At 41.5% G+C, this 13201-nt stretch overlaps 1 protein-coding gene across 2 annotated transcripts in view; it reads right to left on the bottom strand.

Annotated features, from left to right (window-relative positions):
* Window positions 1-12460, bottom strand: part of march8 (membrane-associated ring finger (C3HC4) 8) — a 72634-nt gene extending 60174 nt beyond the window's left edge. Inside the window, exon 1 of one of the 2 annotated variants that reach the window (XM_035663323.1) lies at window positions 12289-12460. The gene's annotated coding sequence lies outside the window, so the exon portion shown is untranslated. The remainder of the gene's footprint in view (window positions 1-12288) is intronic. The other variant, XM_035663322.1, reaches the window with a different exon arrangement.
* Between the last annotated feature and the right edge of the window lie 741 nt (window positions 12461-13201).

Raw genomic sequence — 13201 nt, 5'->3', positions numbered from 1 at the left:
CACACACACACACAGATTAACAGTGTGTCAGTAAAACCTGATGGAATCGCCTGATAAAGCCTGTTTCAGTTCACTTCCACACACACACAAACGCACACAGAGAGGAATAGAAACACATCAAATCCTGCAGTTCTTCATAAGTTTGGATAAATTGTTAAACAAATTTAACTGTCAAATTTAAACTGCTATATAATTTAACTGTCTATGACACTGTATAATTTCATAAGCATGCAAACATATACAAACACACAGGCCCTGTGCTGCACTGAGCTAGAAGACTGGTGATTACTTGAACACTTTTTCATAACCTACCGGGAATAAATTATCATAATGTTTTTTAGCTCATTGTCATTTCAAATGTAGCTGCACCGTTTATCAGCACCAGTGTGGTGTGAATATTACCGCGGCTTCTTCTCTGCCTCCTAAATGTCTCCATGCCTGTTTACCCTATATGCAGGATTAATCAAAAGCATCTATGATATTTAAGTTTGCTGCATTCATAATGCCTCTGTTAACTGTCCCATTTGATTATATGCTAATGAGTCCCAGTTTGCATTTGATTAATTGTGTGGTTGGTGAAATGAGCTGTGCATAAACAGCCTTGTTGGTCGGGGAAATGCGAGAGAGAGGAATGCTTTTAACACACACCAATAACATTTTCTGGGCTTTTACCAACATTTACCAAAATGACCTTCATTTTTTTTTTTTTTTTTTACACATTCTTTCTTAACTGCTTAGGAGGTGTGAAGGACGGCCGGAGCAAAAGAGACTACAGGGATACTACAGATGCAAATATGCACAAACACACATAGCGACGTCCTGTGAAACTTCCTCTTCTGCAGGGGAAGAAGGATCCGTTCATTTACAGTAAATGTTTCTTTTTCAGTATTGCTACTGGAACAGACGCAATGTGTCTGCCTTGGATACTCAGAAGTAGGCCATTCAAAGTTCAGTAAAATGCTTAATTAAAATGCAATTCTTTCAATGAATTCTTGTTGAAATTCCCAGCTTAGTGTAGTGATGTGTAGAAACTCTGACATGTCCAAGACGAATAAACCCTCAATTTCTCAAGAAGCATCAGAGGAGTGGTTTCATTCATTCTGTTTCCAGTTAAAATAACATGAATTTACTCATTGCACCTTGTTGCCAAATTCAACATGTTCAAAATGAAATGCCAAAAAAGGCAAATCAAGACTCAAAGCAATTAAAGACTGCAATAAAATGCCATTTACTTGTGTCATGCATATATATTTTGTAAAAGCACAGTACTGTGACAATAAAAAGCCTAGGGACCAAATGACATTGTACCATGATAACAGTTGGTGATAACCAGGTTCAGAATGTGGTTTCACTAAAGTCAAAACGAAACTCTTCACTCTTTTCATTAACCAAAAACAATGCACAAAATATTCAGCTACCAGGCATTTTTATCCGGCAGTGTCACCAGTTGAAATGACAAATGCCAGCAGCAGATTATATTAGCTGCAGCCTGTAGTTAATTAACGATAATTCCCTAAGTACCTTACCCAAAGGCCATACTGAAACTCTGGTAATTGTCTATTGTTGTACACATTAGGCTACCACTCAAAAGTGTGAGTGTGTTGCCTTGTCATCCAACAAAAAGGTGCTTATAGATCTCAAGTGTTTGAAATTTGGTTACTTATAACCCTGAAACTGAATAGATTTGATAATGGATTTTAGAGGATTCGTGTTCAATTAAATGTTAGAGAAGGCTACCCCTAACCATTACAGATAAATTAAGTATTCATAAATCTTGTTACTGACAGAGCCCTTTACAGTTGTATGAGCGTACCATAAGTGAAAGAGGAAGTCTAGTCTCTTTTCTGGGAAGAAAATCATCCTTTTTTGGTCCAGGGGGAAGTTTTATTCTTCAGATAACCTCACAAGCTGTCACAACAAGCCAGGAAAAACATCTAAATGCCAGTAAGTAAATGGGAAATAATGCATCGCTTTAGAGATAACTTAATACGAGTTAGGGTTAGGGTGTGTGTGTGTGTGTCTGTGTGTCTGTGTGTCTGTGTGTCTGTGTGTGTGTGTAGGTGTAGGTGTGTGATGGGAGGATAAGAGAAAGAAAAAGAGTAAACAGAAACAGAGAATACAAGCAGGCCGAGTACCGATTTTATGCCAGAAGGGCAGAATGAAATATCTGGAGACAAAAATGCAAACACATCAAAAACACAGAATACAGAGACAGGAACTGAAATTGTTAGACAAGGCAGTAGGCTAACTCGCATTGTACACACACACACAATGCAGCTTTTGTAATCTCCCTGCTACAGCTGATAGTGTAATGGGGAAGTAGAACACAGCATATAGAGGAAGCCAGAGCTCCTAACTTTATTAACAGTATAAAGAGCAAACGATTTTCTCACCTGCACATATCGATCAAAGTCATATCTAATCCCAATTAGCTTGTAGTTGGAGGATATTTGTGTGATCATGAGGAAGCGCACTGCTATTAAATCTGGTAATTTGTTTGCACAAATAAACCCGCTGTAAAGGTAAATTGAATTAGCGCAATGTGACCTGTGTTAAGTAGCAGTCGCGCGTGTCTAGATGGGAACGCGTTTGTCTGTAACTACGCGTGACTTATTGTTTATGGCCTTTTACAGTTCTGTCTTGTGTTACTATAGTCATTGTTTTGATGCGTGCAGCAAGAATTGCTCTTTGATATATATATACAGTAGTGTAAAATGTTAGCTCATACGCTGGTTTCAATCTTGTAGTACATCGTCGTAGTCCGAACGAAGTTTTCGGATCTCTCGCCTGCAAGTGTGAGCCTCATCTGGCGCTTAAGGTGAAGTCGTGATTGCCTGACCCGTTTGTGCGTCTCGCCTCTAGTCGGGTTGATGGGTGAGGGCTGGGAGAGAATGGTGGCTCGGGCGCACTGCTGGTATGATTTTAACAGGTGATTGTTGGTAGAGCGAAATTCATTAGCCGCTTACCAGGGTGCGTGCGCAGATGATGCAGGCAACAGGCTCGCTATCAGCGTGAGGGTGTGGCTGCCTGGACGAGCAGGACTTGAGCCCGTGGAGCCCGAGTCGCTGTGTGTTGTGGGATTTCAGCGATTCTTGAATGCAGATACCACCACTAAATTCCTTGCAGTGGCCACTGTGGGCTCATGGTTCAGAGGTGGCACGCCGGACTCAAGTGTCGCACGAAAGGAGGCACAGGGCTTCCGGCTCTCCAGTGGCTTCATCACACGAACAACAAGGGTCTGCCAACTTCACTCTATCCAGGGCATTGTGGCACACGCAGGTAAGAGAGCGCGCATGGTTCGGTGAGCTGGGTGTCGCTAATCAGGTATATAATAAGGAGAAAAGAGTGCGCGTGGAGAGCTCACAGGAGTTAGCTCATCTTCTGCTTTCCACCCTCCGCCCATGGTCTTGAAGTGTGCTGTGCTCTGTGTCTGGGTGGGCTTGAAATGTCCAGAATATAATGTGGTTCTGCAACTGTGTGGTGTGGACTGAAACGCGCCTTTCAAAGTGTGGCAGCTATTTTGTTGGTAGTGGAGAATGATTGGCTCTAACTTACTGCTTGTGTGGCTCGCTGTTAGGCGTTTGCGACCAAGTAGTCAGTGAGTGTGAGGACTGTTTGTGACGTCTGGCATGACTTTGTCATGTTGTCTGGTATGTATCTGTACCTAGGTAAAATCGATTGCGTAGGTAGAGTAGGTGAATGAGCTGCGATCGACTTGGCGGTGCAGCAGGGTGAGCGTTTCGTGGTGACACCAATATGGCGAACACTGCGCTTGCTTCACTCCCAGGGCTCTCTCGTCCAGCAGCTCTTGCGACCTCGACGAGCTCAGCCAAGACTGCCGTGGTCCCGGTCGTGCAGAGATCCCATGACTCGTTGAGAGTGGCGACTCCAGCATAGCGCACAGAGAGAGATAAGGGCTTGGTTGGAGGGAGGTTCGTGGGTACTGTGTCCGCTGACGTATCTCGGATAATCGGGTATATATAGTTCTAAACGGAGTGGGCGGTTATATGGATGTGCTTGCATGAGTAACCCATGGTTCAGTGGTAGTTGGCTCTTCCACCTCCGTCTTCTCCATTTACACTGTTTTTTCCACTCCAAAGGTTAAGTTATCTTGCCGCTCCTGTGCGGTGGAAGATCTGTAACAAGTGTGGCGGAGATACAGAAGGCCATACGCATAGGAGGTCTCCTGGTCTGGTTGATCAAGAATCAGTGTCGAGATCGCTAAACGGTGCTCTGTCATAATATGGTTAGTAGGCGTAAGTAAATAAAAGGGGACATGACATGAAGGACAAGGACAGACGCCCACTAACGCACTGGAATATTCAGAAACTCCATCAGAAAGGATTGAGAATCATGTTTATAAATACTATTTACTATGTATTTAGTATTGCAGTGCCATTTTACTCTTATTGGGGTGATGCCAGAATGAACATGTAGCACAGTATGTACGGCAGGTACCATTCTTCACTTGCACCCATTTAACCTCCAAGCACTTCTTATCTTTAAAAACAAAATAAAGCAAGAAAGACTAAATGCTTGGGGTTTATTAAGACTTAAGTATCACAGCAATCAGTTTCTTTTCTGACAATGGGAGACTACGTCACATTGTTTACTTCATACCAGCCGCCGTAAGAAAAAAAACTTTCCACATTTCCTCATACCTGCTTTTATACGAGGTGATTAAGTCTTAGCTGTGACTCAAGGGAGTCTTACACATCAAAAATGTCCTAACTTGGTTGCGGAGTAATGAGGAATTCACCCACGATTACAGATTCAAGGAAACTTATCGCATATCGCATCTAGTGGGAGAGAAACAGTTTTAAGGTCAGTCCACCCATAAGACATGTTTTCACACTTATATCTAATACTATCTAACCTCTTTTTATAGGGTCTATTTCTTTATTAGAAAGCAGTTTCAGAAGGTCCTCCTTGTAGCCTAGGGGTTTAAAAGCCGATCATGTAATACTATAGCAATGTTCCTGCTTCAAGTCTGGCTGAAGACCTTTCCACCCCCACACCCCCCTCCATTTCCTGTTAACTCTCTGTTCTTCTTTATCGAATAAAAGGAAAATATGGCCTCAAAGTACTTTTAAAAACGTCAATAAACACTGTTCACACCAAGGTCTGTTGATTATGCTGTGTAAGTGGGACATTTTTTCTGGAAGCTGCTTTTCAATGCTCTGAGCGCCATACTGCAAAAAGACATTCACTTTCATTTAGGCTGAAACTTGTGGTTTATTAGTGATAATTTCTCCATCAGCTGGTTAAAAATGTTGTTGATAAAATGCCAGAAAACAGTAAAATCATTTCTTAAGCCAGGGTGACAAGTTCTAAATGCTTGTTTTGATCAAAGCAACAAAATATTCAGTTCATTAGCATAGCCTATATGACAAAGAAAAGCATAAAATACCTCCGGAGCCGGAAAAATCAATGCACCAATTATTTAATTATCCAGATGGTTGCTGATTTATTCTGGCTAATCATTTAATCAGCTATTTGTTTCAGCGCTACTTCGATTGTATCTGAAAACCATTTTTAGTGTCTCAGATCAGACAATATGAAAAGTTATTCATCACACAACCTTTGACACATTAAGAAATGTGTTGATTTAGACCCTCATTTCCCTCACAGCAGCCATATCCAAGGTAATGGAACAAATGAAGAGGTCAGGTTGGTTTGACAAAGTGCCCGAGCATCCTCCACACACAGCCCTCATCTCTTTCTAATGGGGACAATCAGACCTACATGGCTCCAAAATAACCCACCCCCTGTGTGAGTCTGTACATCCTGACAAAAGTAAACACGCGTCAATCAGTGAGCACAGGATATACAGTTTTGGCTCAAATGCAAATATGAATGTTGTTGGCCAAACAGCTTCTTGGGTGGCTTTAAGATGTTCAGCTCAGAACATCATCAAGCCAGGAGGTTCAAAAGGCTGGTGGTTACGCAGCCATAGTCACCACACTTGCTCTGTGTAAACTCCTAAAAAATGTCACATGCAGCAGCTAGTGTCACGTCTGGATAGCACACATTATGCTGAAGGTTGTTAGGGAAAGGAGCAGTTACGCCATCTTACGCATCATTCCAGCTGTTCACCTGAATGGTGTGACATTGTCACAGATTTGTCTGTGTGATCACACCAGCTGTATACACACAGCAACTTGCATTCACTCAACTGAATTAATATTTGTCAAACAAACTAATTTATCGCTCCAAAACAAACAATTCAAACCTACTACACCACATTATGTCTACAAAACCAATTTGTACAAGCAATAATAGGATAAATTGATTATTTAATACACTAATTAATGACTGCAACACACTGAGGATTGAATTAAAATGATCAAAGAATTACAGTAGAGGCACAGTAGAGATTTAGAGCCAGAATTATCTTTGCTGCTGTAACAGGGGATTGACTCTGACATGGATGAGGTATTTAATGAGATTTATTTTATGAAATTATGTAAGAATTTTATGAAGGCAATGCAAACAACACCAGCAAGAGTAATGAAATAAATATAATCAATGGGGAACAACAGAAAAGTCAAATTTATTTCATATTCATATTGAAATGACCGTAAGGGACTCTTTCTGCTGTTAGGATCTTCTGGTCGGATTTGCAGAAATCCACATTAAAAGCAGTCAATCATATATTTACTGTTAACCAACACTCAAGTAAATTACACATAAATGGCGGATTGATAATGTTCCAAAAGAAAAACACCAACAAAGCTCCAAAAGCTGCACGCCACTTCCCTAAAATCGCATGACAATCAGTGTTTAAAATACAAAACATCTAAATTCTTTTCTTTGTCTGCCCAGCCACAGTGGCTGCTGCTTGGGCCAATAACCCAGTGTTCCTTCAGTTAGTCCAAACCCAACACAGTTTATTCCGTGTGTTTAAAAGCAAGAAAAGACGTTCGGTAGATGCCAATAGGATGAGCAGCTTTTGCCTTATATCAATGAGACGGACAGGGGCAAAAGAAAGGTCACAGATTTTTAGCATACCATGCATACTAGATTTTTAAATGTTTTTTTCTTTACTCCAAGACAGCCTCTGAAACTTGCAACTTGCACAAAGTGGTTGAATGCACTGGAAGACATAAACACTTCTGAAATCAGAACTTGTATCAATAAAGTTGAGGCTTTAATAAAAATTGATTTTGGGAGGTGTGTTTACTATGATGGATTACCCATCATGAAAGTTTCTGCAAGTTGATTTGTTTTACTCCAACAAAAGTAATGACAATGGAAGGCTGACTGGCTTCCAGAAATCTAATCAAATATGATGTGCTGTCAAAAAAATAGTTATGCAGTATAGTGCATTAGTTTAAAAACTGAGCATCAATAAGCTTTACTCTTCTGAATCAAAGTTCATGAAAACAGTTAAGTTCAACATGCTAGGAATTATAAACTCTTCTTAATTAAACAGATTCAACTTTCTTTTATTGAAGTAAAAAGGCTGCATGTTTTTCTAGGTTCCCTTTGATTGATGCTCACAAAGCTTTAACATCAAATAATGCAACCAGTCTGAATAAGTGTGAGTGACTATAGAACATCCAAACATACTGTAGTCACACTGCAACTGTGGAAAGACAAAGCATTCAGTTGAAATGAAATACACAGAGCATCTGTTCTTAATGCGGACCATTTTGATGCCTATTTCCACACCATCGAATCATTCTGCTATAGAAGCTATCAACACTGCTGATAGTAAGACCTCAAACAGGATATCTGCAGCCATGTTGGTTCTGGCTACAGTAACACACAGTATTGTGTCTCCTTCCCCACACCCTCTTCTTGATTCGTTGCCATGAGCTGACAGAAACCCTGAGAGGCCGTGAAAGCCCTAATGACATCATCAACCATAGCCCACTACCTGCAGCAGTGCCATCCCACAGTCCGTTCAGCTGAGCCAGCACCTCTGCTCGGCTGATGTATAGCAGCTGTTGAGCACTCCCCCTCTTCAGCCCGTACATCACAATTTCATTGCACCCGTGCAACACACACACACACACACAACACACACACACACACCACACAACACACACACACACACACACACACACAGCACACACACAGCACAGCGGCACACAGCACACACCACACACACCACACACACACACACACACACACACACTCTGTAGGTTTGAAATATCAATATAAACACTGTCCTGTTGTCCAATAACCAGTAGCAGTAGCATTAGCAGTACTCCAGTGAGGTTTAATTCACATGGGTGTATGATATCATCCATAGGAGGAAGTCATTAGATTGGATCAATACTCTATTCCCTACAGAAGAAGAGCTGCCACAGTGGGACACAGTAGCAGTGGAGGCCAGGATTGAGTTAGTGCAGGGGAAGCAAAGAGAAACGACACCGTATGATACCTTTATTACCTTATTACATTACAGCCCAGCCAGACGCTGATACAACAAAACTAGCAGGGGACGTATTCATACGATTATGTTCCAGGATCAGATAGCAGTGTGGGACAGATGCACGGAGTCTACACAGCACTCGACTGCAGCTGCCATATGGTGGCAATTTTGTTAATATACTTTTAATTAGTTCAGCCGAAGATCAATTAAAAAAGTAAAACTTGCTAAGCTGGAAGTCTAGTAAAGAGAGCTAATAACTAACATTATCATTACTTCCCCACAGTCACAGGAGTCCAGGAAATACCACATCCTGAAAAATGCAAGCACATGGGCCTGTGGACAGGCGACAGGATACGTATGAAGACTGGGTTTTGTTGGCTGGATACATTTCCTGTTTCTGCAGAACGCAATCAATATAATTTTACAGATAAACCACCAGAGTGAGGAGACAGAGGGCGTCAGCAGCTGACGGAGATGCAGTGTGAATCAGAGAACCATGTCTGCAAGTGCCATTTTGAAATTAAAAATTAGTATTAAAAATAGAATTTAAACTGTAAGACTAAAGAAAAAAGCTGTTTAGTTGGTAGAGCGCTTATCACAAGTGGTGTGGTTAACTGGAACATGATCACATCCCCCTAATACACAAGAAATACTGAAAAAAAGGAAGTGTGTGTGTGTGTGAAATGGAGAGAGAGAGCATGTTCAATTTTCTTGTTGATAAGGATAATGTAGTTACTTCAATGTTACAAAAATCCATTAGTGTTTCAGATTAACCTCATTCTTTCAAATCAATTCGCAATTTAAAAAAAATGAAGGTATAACTGACACACCTAGACATTTAATTGATTATTTAATTGACAGAAAATTTATAGTTTTTCAAGAAAAAATGCCAAAAATTCACTTGTTGCAGCTGCTTTGTCTTCTATGACGGATAGATTGTAATTTCCGTTTGACATTTCATAGACCGAGCAATTAGTCGAGACAATAACTGACAGATTAATCGATGAAGGGTCCTAATTATTAGCTGCAGCCCGATTACGGAACAGGCGCAGAGAAAACACCACCTACAAAAATTGCTCCATGGTCTTTATAACATGCAGTATGTTATTAGTAAGAACAGGCATCAGCTGTTGTACAGTTAAACTAATTAACCAAGACAATAATGTGGACTAAGTGGGTGAACCAGAACTAAAAAGTTTTTGGCTGTTGTGAAATTGAATTTGATTGAAACCACTATAGAATAGCACAATAGGGGCTGTCAAACCCATCTGCTCCTCCATATTGTAGAGTAGAGTGGGAGGAACATTTCACCATCACAACCAATTGTGTCAAACAATGACGACAGTTAATTGGCAGAAAGCTACTATCGGAGCCTTCACATACTTTTGATTGCATTCTTTCCACCCTCCAATTACTTTTCCTCAGAAGCTATCTCTGAAGGCAGAAAGTATGAGTTAATTTGCAAGCATACAATAACACAGTCCATTAGGACTGCAGCCTCCTTCGCTCGCAGTTTCAGCAGCTTCACAGGCAGTCTCAGTCGCCCTCTTCCTCCTGTTTGAATACATAATCACGGCTTTACTTTCTCATTTCTCCCTGCACTCGGTCCTGTCAGGACGACTGACGACTTCAGAGTCGGTTGACAGCTCAGGGAGCTCAAGGTCTGGAAGAGATGAGATTTCTCATCACGGCAGAATGCTTGTTGATACCACCAAAATCCCTCTTTGTCAGCGGGCACACAGTCGGCCCGGTCATGAAGGAGGACCAGGGCCAGGAAGAGAGAAGCAGACTGTTGGAAGTGTATGATGTGGTCATATGAGAGGATTTTATGCTGCAAATAACAAAGTTGGTGCATGTGCAATCAAACCTTTGGAAGAAAGACACCTGGATATAGCACTTTTCCTTCCCATCTTGACTGAGAATAAATGTGAGTCACTTGATATACTGTCTATGAAGAAAAAGCACTTCCAACCTTGAACATTTGATATCATTCCTGTAATTTAACTAATAATATAAAGTATCTAAGCACTCATCATGAAAACTTTGACAAGTTGGAACGGATAAAAGGCTGACTTCTCCTTTTTGCTTTTTTATTTTTTCTGTAACGTAGATTAAAAGCGTTGCCAACTACTCCTTTATCAAAGTCAAGATGTTTCTTTTGTTCAACTCAAGTTCGAAAACTAAGATAAGAGCTCCGACTGCTCGCCTACAAAAAGGCCACTGTCCGTCCCCATTTCTCAAACGCTCAACTGTGTCAGAAAATTGAACAGTGTTTGTGTGGAAAAGAAGCCAATCTATATGCAGTAATCCCATGAGAGGAGGCGAGATTAGTTACGCAGCAGCACAACAGAGAGAATAAGCATTGTGTTATCTGCACGTTTATGCATGCACACTCCACAGATACCAATGGGACAATGAGGCTTCTTATCGCAACAAGTCCTCAGTATTTCACAACACCAGCGAAGACATAACCGAAGGCTGCGGTGATGTAACGCACACAGACGGATACAGCTGCTCTCTCGCCCTGCTGGTAAGCTGAACACCACACTGGAGCACGCATCATGGTAAAGATGGTATTTTAAGGAGCTGCCTTTGACGCAAAGCCAGGACTTGTCACCTTGGAATGAAGACGAGTTGAAGGTTTTCCCTCCTACTGGAAAGAAAATAAAAACCACAGCCAGCAATCTATGGGTTGGAAGTGAGAACAGAAAGCTGTAGAGTGCAGCACTTTGCTATGTCTTTAAAAAAGAAAATGATTAAAACAAGCTGCAGCTGCTAGGCACCATGGCACAGCACTGGAGAGTAAGGTGGCACAAACAGAGGAAAGCTGATCTTGCAGCCAATGAGGAGGCAGAGTGTAACCAGAGAGCCCCTGTAACAATTAACTGATTATCAGTACTGATGGCAGACAAAGGTACAAACCTCACAGTTTAATCTAATTGCGGCATTGGATATGAAACTAGAATCACAGTTTGATGTGTCTTTAGGCAGCTGTAGGCTGTGGAAGTGCAGCAAGGGACTATACTCTGGCTTTATTATGGTTCATAATAAGGGGACATCCGGCCGGACAGTGCGCCTCAGACCTAAAGTCTACAGCAAATGCTTCTGTGAGACAAAGGAAGCTGCTGAGATCACATCTGTATCTGTCTATGCATTAACATAGCAATCGATATCGATCCAGTGTGGTCAACTCAAAAAGGGGGAAGAGACCAGCTGCTACATCGCACTGTGACCCACGATCTTCATTCAAATCAAATAAAAGACAGCAAGGATGGAAAGAATCGTTTGATAGTTCAACTGAATGCAACCACTCATATTTTCATGACCTGGTGTCCCTATAATAATTATTCCACCGCAAACCGAGCGCTACAAAAAGGCGTAGGGGAAACTAACAAAGGCTTGTCGGACACAGTCAACATTAGCCTCCTCTTGAGTCTCTCTCTCCCACACACACACACAACACCACACAACACACACCACACACACACACACACACGCATATATGATACTGAATGAGCAAACCCGAGCAATAGATTAATTAAAAACAGCAAGCAATCTGCTGACACAAAACGCGCTGCTGATTTTCTGCTGCATTCAACTGAACGTCCATACCTTAAAACCACAACCGGCTACGGTGACCGTCGCTGTGGGGGGTGAGGGGTGAGGGGGGGGGACCAATTCTCGCCTCTACAGCAGCCAATTAAAAAAAAAAGCCAAATTCTCACACATTCACATCCCAGCACGGTCCAGACGTCCGTCCGACCGACCGTCAGCCGCCTAAGGTTGGATTTAATAACGCGAAAGACGCAGCGGAGACAGAGGAGCCTCAGTGCGGACGGACGCATAGCTGCATTGGACCAAAAGTGGCTCCATAATCCATCTAACACATACAAGAAGACACTCACCGCTGTGTTCGGCACCGAAGGACGACGTTGTGTTTATTGCATTGCCCCCGCTGAGCAGCTGTGTGTACTGGTGCGTCACACCGACTTCCGTGTTTAAGATGGAGTTTAAAAAAAAAAAAAAAAAATCCGAGAGATAAATGAATTTAAAGGACAGGCGGCGCACGCCGGGCGCACCGAGGGCTCTGCACTGACCTGAGCCCTGGAAGAGATGAATAGATGAGGGGTGATGAGGGTGATGGTGGTAGATAGCAATATCATACTTTAGATCATCAACGCAGTTAATATTTTGAGTGAATTTACTGTTTTTTTTTTTTAATGGCATCACTGATATCAGCACCACCTCCAGCAGTATGGTAGCCAAAAAAGCTCAAACTAATCTACTATACAACACCTGGCAAACTACCTGTGTAGTAGTAGTGCAGTGGTTCCCAACCTGGGGTCAGGACCCCCCCACTAGGGGTCGCCAAAGCTTCAGGAGGGGTCACCAGGCCTTCTTGATTTTAAAGGGTTTGAGAAAATGTTTAAATCAAAAGCCAATATCTCAGCATTTCGTTATTTTCTGTGAAGTAGACTAAATTAAAATTGTTCGCTTAGGTAGTATGTATGTTTGTTAAAAAAGTTTAAAATAGATAATACAGAAAATTGTTTAAAAAGTTCCTAAAAATATCAGGAAAACTGATCAATTTTTATCCAAATGGCTCGTTTTACACAAACATCTTGCAGTTATTGTGTTCATTATTTGGGTCCATTGTACAGTTTATCTGTTGTTATTGTTATGCATTGAATATAATAGGAAATATCAATGAAATATGTCACTTAGTCAGGGGTTGTCAGTTTACTAAATGATAGAAAAGAGGTCCTTCAGGAAAAAAGTTAGGGAACTACTGACATAGTGGATCATTTAGCAGCTAAA

The sequence above is a fragment of the Morone saxatilis genome, unplaced genomic scaffold (assembly GCF_004916995.1).
Source record: "Morone saxatilis isolate NCDOM2014 unplaced genomic scaffold, NCSU_SB_2.0 Contig19, whole genome shotgun sequence".
NCBI lineage: Eukaryota > Metazoa > Chordata > Actinopteri > Moronidae > Morone > Morone saxatilis.
This window is presented reverse-complemented; position numbering and strand designations above follow the sequence as displayed.